General features: G+C 44.8%; 1 long non-coding RNA gene across 2 annotated transcripts; it reads left to right on the forward strand.

The window, feature by feature from the left end:
* Positions 1-693: 693 nt before the first annotated feature.
* On the forward strand, positions 694-2,377 carry LOC131885162 (uncharacterized). 2 transcript variants are annotated; one of them, XR_009373804.1, is made up of 3 exons: positions 694-1,373; positions 1,425-1,585; positions 1,665-2,377. It is a non-coding gene; the product is annotated as an uncharacterized LOC131885162 (long non-coding RNA). The 2 variants fall into 2 exon arrangements; XR_009373803.1 differs by having other exon boundaries at positions 1,435-1,585.
* The last annotated feature ends 5,851 nt before the right edge of the window (positions 2,378-8,228 follow it).

The following is an 8,228-nucleotide window of genomic DNA, read 5'->3' on the forward strand; positions in this document are numbered from 1 at the left end:
TCAAGACCCGTTTTTTTAGAGAATTAACCTCGTGGACAAGACAGGTTCTCTCGAAACAACAAAAAGAATGCACCGGTCGCTTTTTGCTCCAGTTTCATAATGGCATCTTCTTTGGCTCATCATCCCTTGCGTCTTCTTTTTCCGCGATTACCGGCGTCACTCTTTTGGTTCGGTCTAAACTTGTTCGGTTGAGATGGCCCAAGACTTCCGGAGGCTTTTTAACCAACCAATTATGATGCGCTCGGTATCTTCTATTTGATCCTGCGGCCAAAACATACTAGTACGTACTGTACTGCGTATACGCGTACGCAGTACGTAGTACGTACGCTCTCCGTAAACCGAAGATGCTCGTTTATCTCATTAATCTGCCCACGAACGAGAACGTTTTTTGCTCTAGTTGGAATTTTGACCAGTTCTGAGACACTCGCCAGCGAATTAGGGCCCAATAGGGTGCCAAAGCCATAAAAAGACACTTTCAAGAGTCTTAAAAATCATCGGGAGCATGATGCCAAAAACGATCAAGGAAGATCATTTAACCCAAATGAGTTTGAATAAGGGCCTTGTTTGGAACACTATCCTAAGTATCCGTCTTCCATGTAGGAATCTGCTGGCCACAGTGAAGCTTTTAGAAGTGGATGGGTGTTGCTGGCTGCCATAACTGTTGTCTATTATTTCAAGTTAAGCCCTGATTCAGTGTCAAGGACCATAATTGTTCAACTCATCCCAAATGGTCTCGTACCTACAATGTTTTTTCTCCATGATCCTACAACTCACAAGGATACACTGGGTCCCTCGGGGCCCGATTTATTCCCGTGCTGCTTGGCTCCAGAAGCCTGTCCAAGCGATTCGAGTATAAAGTACAATTAGGAGCACCTTGGGTGGCGAGGGTCACTCAAGACTCAAACGAGTTTGAACTGTGCAAGACATCATCTTTCAGCTGGCTTGCCCTCCATCCGTGGACAAGTTGCGAATACTCGAGCCACATTAAGAACTTGAAATGGATGAGTAGCCACAGAGGGTGCTCTTCCTGCAGACGGAAATAAAAACATCACATTGGTTGTGCACACTTACTACCTTTCGCCGTCGTCGTCTACATCGTTGTTGTTGTTGTTGTTGTTGAGCGCCTCAGGATCAAGATCAGGTTGGTCATTGAGAGGGTGATACGGTTTTAATGGTATCCAGGTCAGTTTCAGTTTAAGAGGGAAGAGACGCTGAAGCGCCCGCGTACTTTTCTTGTGAGGATTATGAATCTCGTTTGGAAGAAGATGTCCTTGCTGGAGGCCATCTCCCAGTTTGAAAAGAGTCCGAGCTTGTCGGATGGTCGGGCATATTCTTGGACTTCAGGGCAATTGCTTTGAGACAGATCAAGCCAAGTAAGTTGGTCTGATTTGTTGTGAGCGGAACAATCGTTCTAACCCAAATAGGAGCAAGTAGGAATTTCCAAAGAGGATTGAATTAGAGCCGAGGATAATTAGAAATGGATCCTTCCTCGCTTATCATGGTGATTTGGAAAGCTCCGTGGCTTTCCAATCGCGCCTTGGACTCTCGTCTGTCTCTCCCATCCGAAAAGAGGCATTACTTCCCGGTAATGCTCAGATTAACAGTCACAATCGACTACCACTGTTCCCACTATTCCCAGCCAGTCATTTATCCCTCCCAAAAAGATCGACCAACTCCAACCATGAGGATCGTTATCACTGTTTTGACTAACATGGGCTTCAACGATGCCAATCAAAGCAGTCACTCTATCGCCTGATCCACCATTGGTACTGTCACCAGGAACGAAACTAAGAAGAATATTGATGAAAGCCAAACCGAAGAATAAGGCAGCATGTGCTCTGGGCAAACCACCTCTCCCGCCCACCTTTCCCTCCCTCATCCTAAGGCTCAGAGACATAAGACAAAGCTGCTGGATGGGCGTACTCACGAAGGCCGTTGTATCCGAAGCGGACTTGTTCTATTGTTTGTCCATTAGTAAAACCACCACTGTGCTTACAGTAATGATGATGTCCTTACCCAGATCGTCTCATTTTTCACTGCCTTTTCCTCAATGATGGCTCAGAAATAACCTCCCCTCCGGCCTTCTTGTCTGCTTGTCTGCCTGTCAGCCCTCCTGCCTTTCTGGGCTTCCTTTTTAATGATGGACGACTACTATGCGTAGTATACAGCATATACTGACTTCGTCCGATCATCACGACGAGGCCACAGCAGAAGACGATACGCCTTCTCGCTATTATTCGTGGGAACAAACTAAACGGATCCCCAGCCTGTAATGTCCTACTTTCAGATCAAAATGGCACATGCGGTCAAAAATAAATTAGCACATCCCACGTGGGAAATGGAGGTGAGTAGAATGGTAATTGCCTTTTCTCTCCCGTGAGCTCTTGGCATTGATGTAGGGGTTGGCTAAGGGATTTGCTCGATTTGGAAAGTCCAAACCTGACCACACCGTGTCATTTAACGTTTGAACGATGTTCAAAGGCTCTTTGGCTTTTTGGTGTAATTTATTCACAAACAGAGACTTCGTTGCTCGTTGGATAAATTCAAAAGGGGCCCCAGTCTGTCACCTTACGTGTATGTCATCCAAAAATGGAGTCAACGTGTGCGTTGTCGTATTTTACAATTCATAGACAATAAGGTACTCTATATTTCTGCTGGGCCAGCTTCTGATGATGTGACATGGGTCTTTATTCAAGTTTGAGAGGCACACCAAGTTTTAGTGTGCAGGAAACTTTGCAATTTTGAGGATGAGCCTTGAGGCTGATGGAACCTTGTTCCACGTTCTGAACACACATTCATAACTAGCGTTAATTAGAGCACTTCCTGGTCTTGAGAGGCGAACCTTCGCCCCGCGAATGCACAGCTATGAATCGTGGCAAGTTGGTCGTTGCTTTTCTTCTGTTTTGTTTATGCTCGTTCAGCACGAAAAAAAAATGGGGCTCAGTGACAAGAGAAAAAGTACGTAAAAGTGGAGGTGGCTTTCATCGCTGATGGAAAAGAAACCCAAGTCCATGTGTTGTTCAAAATCCTCGAATCCAAATTGGAATCTTCACTCTGTTTGTCTTTCAACTAGATGTGACCAGACGCGTTCTAAATCGTAGGATCATTCAGTCATGGCAATGTTCTTCCGTCTTTGCCTTTATTTCTTCATTCGCCGACAACAAATTAATTTCAGCCCGTCCATTTCCCTCCATTGATGCAATTGTGTTTCGAGGATAGAGGGAACCCAAACCATTCGAGTGTTGACAACACTCAACTGTTTGCCAGCCCATGACATTGAGGGCCCTGAAGTTGGACCAGTTTGTATGAAGTTCCCAATAATGGGATCAAATCAGGTCAATATATGTGGACTCTGATCCTATCGAAGAGAGAAAGAAGCGAGGATGACCGAGTCAGTGACTGAGTAGGAGAAGGACGAACGATATACGTACGTACGTGCGTACGACGTGGTCCAGAGGAGAATAAAAGAATGGAAAAGAAAAGGCAAAAGACCCACTCCATCTGGGTACTCCAACCAAAGCTGTTGAGGCACACTCAACAAGAGGAGAGAGACAGCGAGAGAGAGAGAGAGAAAGAGAGAGCGAAAAGGAAAGAAGGAAGGAGAATGAAAGAAAGAATCGAAAACCCTGGGGAAGAGAGAAATCGGACGCCAGCTGAAGAACTTTTGGCAGGTTTCTCTTGTGTCACTGATTTGAAAGAAACTTGGACATGTGATAAGAGAAGCGACAGATAGAGAATTGAATGGCCGGCAAGATGTCTGATATTACGTACGTTCAGTCACTCCGACAAACGCCTCGTCCTTTGGGTTTCGTACGTGTTCAGCACCACCAGAGCAGTGCTCAGATTTTGGTTATCACTTCTCATCCTCATCTTACACCATGTTTACTCCTTACTACTTGACCAGAAGGCAATGCCCAAAGGTAGAAGAGACATATCAAACAGAGTCTTGATGTGCCTCAATACCTGGCTGGTCTCTCGCTAGAAGGGGGAAAATGATTGCAAATAAACAACGACCAAGTGCAGTATCTTTCACAAATTTTCTCCTCTTTTTCTTTTGAATTATTCGTCATTATCGTGAAAAAAAAAATGGTTTTGCACACTTTTCTTGAATAAAACTGGGCTTTAGATACTTCATCAGACTTCCATTAGTTCTAAAAAAGAAGTAGGACGCAGACGAGCTCCGTATTCTTAGCTTGTTTGTGAGACTGTTGATTCTCGAAACAATGTTTTGGAACGAAGCCTAAACGAGAGATGGAGAGAGAGAAAGGGGGAAACTTCTCCCCTCTGCCGGCACCACTCGCAACAATAGAATTTAGAAGAGGCACGACTAAGTTTTTGTAGTCACCCGACTCTAACAAAGAGGATCTTTTTCGAAAAGACACAATCAAGAGCGAAATGGCCCGGAATGGTCATTTTTGGTTTGTCCTCAATGGAAGTTATTCCTGCCCCCCTAAAACGAGGTCGCTTGCACACAAGGAGTGTGCGCAAACCGCTCTAAATCTGGCTAATGGAAGGCTTCGAAGGCTACAAAAACCGTGGTTCGTCCGAATTCTAGTCACGTTCATGCATGTCAAAGTTGATTATGATTGACCATGCCACTCTTCACTTCTTTTTTTACAAGGAGTGTGTGTGTGTACATTTTCAGAGGACATGAATTGGAATTTGCGCTCGGGATACAAATACGACAGATGGAAAGTTTTCTTCTTTCGTCTTTTTTTACTTTTTTCAAGAGAGGTAATGGCATCGAAATAGGTAGGATTTGAATGAAATTGTGTTTTTTTCCGTCTTCGTTTTGTTTTGTCAGCTTGGCAACGGGTAGCTGGCTACCTCGCTCCCTGGCAAAGAAAGAGGGGAATGGAGTTTATTCCCTCCTCGAAATTCAACTGGTTCATTTGGGACAAGGCCAACCAAAAACCGTCCTCCATCACCTTCTTGTGCCTCCGTCTTTCCGTCTTTCTTTCTCCCTCCTTCCCTTCTTTGCTTACTTTTTCATACATTCTGTGAGGCAGGCTCTTTCCAAATGTACGTATGTCGGTACTGCGTACACTATTGTACATAGATGTTCAGTACCTTGAGAATAACGTGCTTGTCGACCTAAGGGTAATATAATTCTTCGTGATACCAGCCATTCTTTGCATTCCAAATTTGTGTTGCTCTATCTACATTACATATGCTGGTACATATGTACAACCTACCCACTAGACAAACGGGCGGTTATTTTGCAGTCTGTACAAGTTAAATGGAGTGTCCGAACGATGCTCTCCCTCATACTTTGGCGAAGACATTACGTCGCACACCTGGCAATCAGGGTTGAAGAGGGGTACCCGGTGGCCTCCTCAGATCGTTGTCAAGCGGGGTTCAAACACCGTCAAAAGTGCTGACTGGCTTTCCCTGTAAGGGAGATCTGACGACCGAATGCCCGGGTTAAATTCCAAGGTCATTTCTCAAGCTCTAAGTTTAGACTGGATTCTTCATGTGGCCATTTGTATTCGACAATTTAATGAGAGGACATAACAAGTGTAGGGTGGCCCGCCTGCGTTCAATTGTTGTTGTCGGGTAGTTGTCGCATTCCAAACTTACTTGGAGACACAGATATACCCTCCTCTCCTTCCGCCTCTTGCTTCTTGCATCTGGCTTCTGGCTTCTTCTTGGTTGTTTCTTCTACTTCTTGGTCTTTCACTCAAATGTAACCCATGTCGATTCTCATGCACAGGATTTTTTCGTTCCGTTATTGCACCCCACTCAATGTACGGTTCTGTTCTTCTGACAGGATGGGATGGAGTCATTAAATATTTATGATTGCCACGAAAATGAACGAGCAGAGGGACTTCGTTACTCGCCGTGAGGTAGCCTCTCAACATCGAGTCCTCGGTGAGTTTCGATTCAATCTCAAATTCATAAGCAAGACTCCCTAGCGAGAAGTAAACAATTCAACCGAAATTAGAACGTGGGTCGGACCACTGGTACCCACGAAAACAGGAATAACGTTGGAAAGTGCGAGTAGGGAGGGAACTAGGTGCATACAATTTGCGACATACAGTACATAGTGTTGTAAAGGAGAATATTTTTTTGTTTTCATCGTCAAAGTATGAGTGGGCCATTCTTGTGCTAGTATGCGCAAACTATGTAGTGTACATGAGTGTTCTAGGCATTTCGTTGCTGTTAATGGTATTGCAAAACAACGGACAGACCAAGGGTAAGATGATGAGTAAATTCGTTCTTGGTCTAATCAATTTGTGATCTAATGTTATCTGCTCGTTATCGGCAGACCTTCTACTAACATTCGTCTAGTTGTACAAAAAGGCCCCAAAGCAATCCATCGTTATCCTGCTCCCGTCTTCCATTATGGACAATCGTTGACTCAACGCTGAACATTGAACAGTATATACATACATACATAGTACATGATGGGCATACAGTAGCGGTTGTCCGGTTGGCCTCAATGATGGCCCCGAGGAGCGATTAAAACTTTCAAGAGGACCCATCATCTTCACACTTTAACTAAAGGAGAGCAAGGTGGGCAGTGGAATTGAATGGCCAAGATGGTTTTAAGCGATGATGGGACCGTTTCCCCTCGTCTCGTCTTTCATTTTGATTGGGGGGTATCATTAGGACTGGTTTGATTGATTGTGTCTCATTTCTGAGCTCCAGCAGAGCGAACACAAAAACTGTAAAGACAGCACTCGCACATACGCTCGTACGAAGACAGCATGCAGTAGTAGCTACGGCAACACTCTCAAACCCTCCGTACTCCCTAGCGTGTCCTTTGAAATCAGCCTTAGCATGGAGCTGTTCCTGAGAAAAACGTGCTCCTGTCAAACCTCTTTGTTCCTAGTTAATCAAGTGCTTCTCATTTAACCCGTTGAGATCGGGGAGACCTAGGCATCTTGCCCTCAAAGTTGTGGTCATTTGTCAAAACGGGGCCGAGCATTTGGTGAGGCCTTTGGTGTGGTGTTTTTCTATTACGCCCATCCGACTTGCCTGTCCAATTCAATCGCATCTGATCTTAGCAAGCAGCTTTGTCCAAGCCAACAGATGAACCAGTTGGGGACAATATGGTCAACCATACGTACATGGTTGAACGATCCTGCCATGTAGGATACGTAGATTTTGATCAATCGGCTTTGAAAGTCTCGACTACTGAAGTGTCAAGAAGAATGGTCAGGGCTTTGAAGTTGTTGTTTTCAGAAAACGGTATCGATTATGGCTAGGCATAGGCTAGGCCGTGTGTTTGGGAGGGTTGAGGCGGGACAAGAAGTCGATAATCATACAAGTTTTCCCATCTGAATCTGGAGGGAGGACAACCATCCGGTCACTCAATTGGAAGCTAATAATCTCTAACTAAGAGTGTCTTATCCGTAAGTCTCCATCCAGTAATCGGCTTTACAAGGATTAAGAGAAACAAATGGACTTGGAAATGATGCAGTGGAAGAGAGGAGGAGGAAGAGGAGGAGGAGTAGGAGAAGGAGGAGAGGGAGGAGGAGCAGTGTTATTGCGGAAATGAATCTGGAGCTACAAAATTCTATTGTCCAGCGGATTTCGGGTCGCCCCACCAAACAGGACGTGATAGCCATGGTGGACACAACCATAAGACAGACAAATTCATGCCTTAAAGCGCATAAACGGTCACATCCATCTGTGTCTTGAGTCTACCCCGTGGTTCATACCAAGTGCTACTACATACATTGAAGTGATGGCTGGAATTTGCTTGAAATTTTAAGCGACCATCACCATAAGGAACCTGTCGCCGTGAATCTCCACTTACCCAACACGAGAGATGTAGAGTAGATACGATCGAAATCAGAAGAGGGGTTCAAGTCTTTCAAATCCCACGTACGCGTACTCGTACGTAGAAGGAGGGTGCTTTCAGTCCCCTTCCGAGACGTTGGGAAGAATGTTCTTCATAAAGAAACACTCATTGTGGAAAACTCACAAAAATGCAAAGTCCGGGAGCTATGTTTTAACCATCTTTTCCATGGGCTAAGATCACTACCTAATTGTGGCAACCTATCAAGGACGACAAGTTCAGTTTATGTGAGATTCGATCTGCAGTATACTAGAGTGCAAATAAACCTGGATAGACCTGGTATGGCTCATGCATGCTTCTCGTATGATATTGGCGTCCTTTGAAAAGTCTGTCGGTATTTCCAAAGACGAGATTGAGTTTAATCCTTCAGCCATGAAACAAATCCAAATCAGTGACGCAAACCTAAACGCAGTTTTGTCCC

The sequence above is a fragment of the Tigriopus californicus genome, chromosome 8 (assembly GCF_007210705.1).
Source record: "Tigriopus californicus strain San Diego chromosome 8, Tcal_SD_v2.1, whole genome shotgun sequence".
Taxonomy (NCBI): domain Eukaryota; kingdom Metazoa; phylum Arthropoda; class Copepoda; order Harpacticoida; family Harpacticidae; genus Tigriopus; species Tigriopus californicus.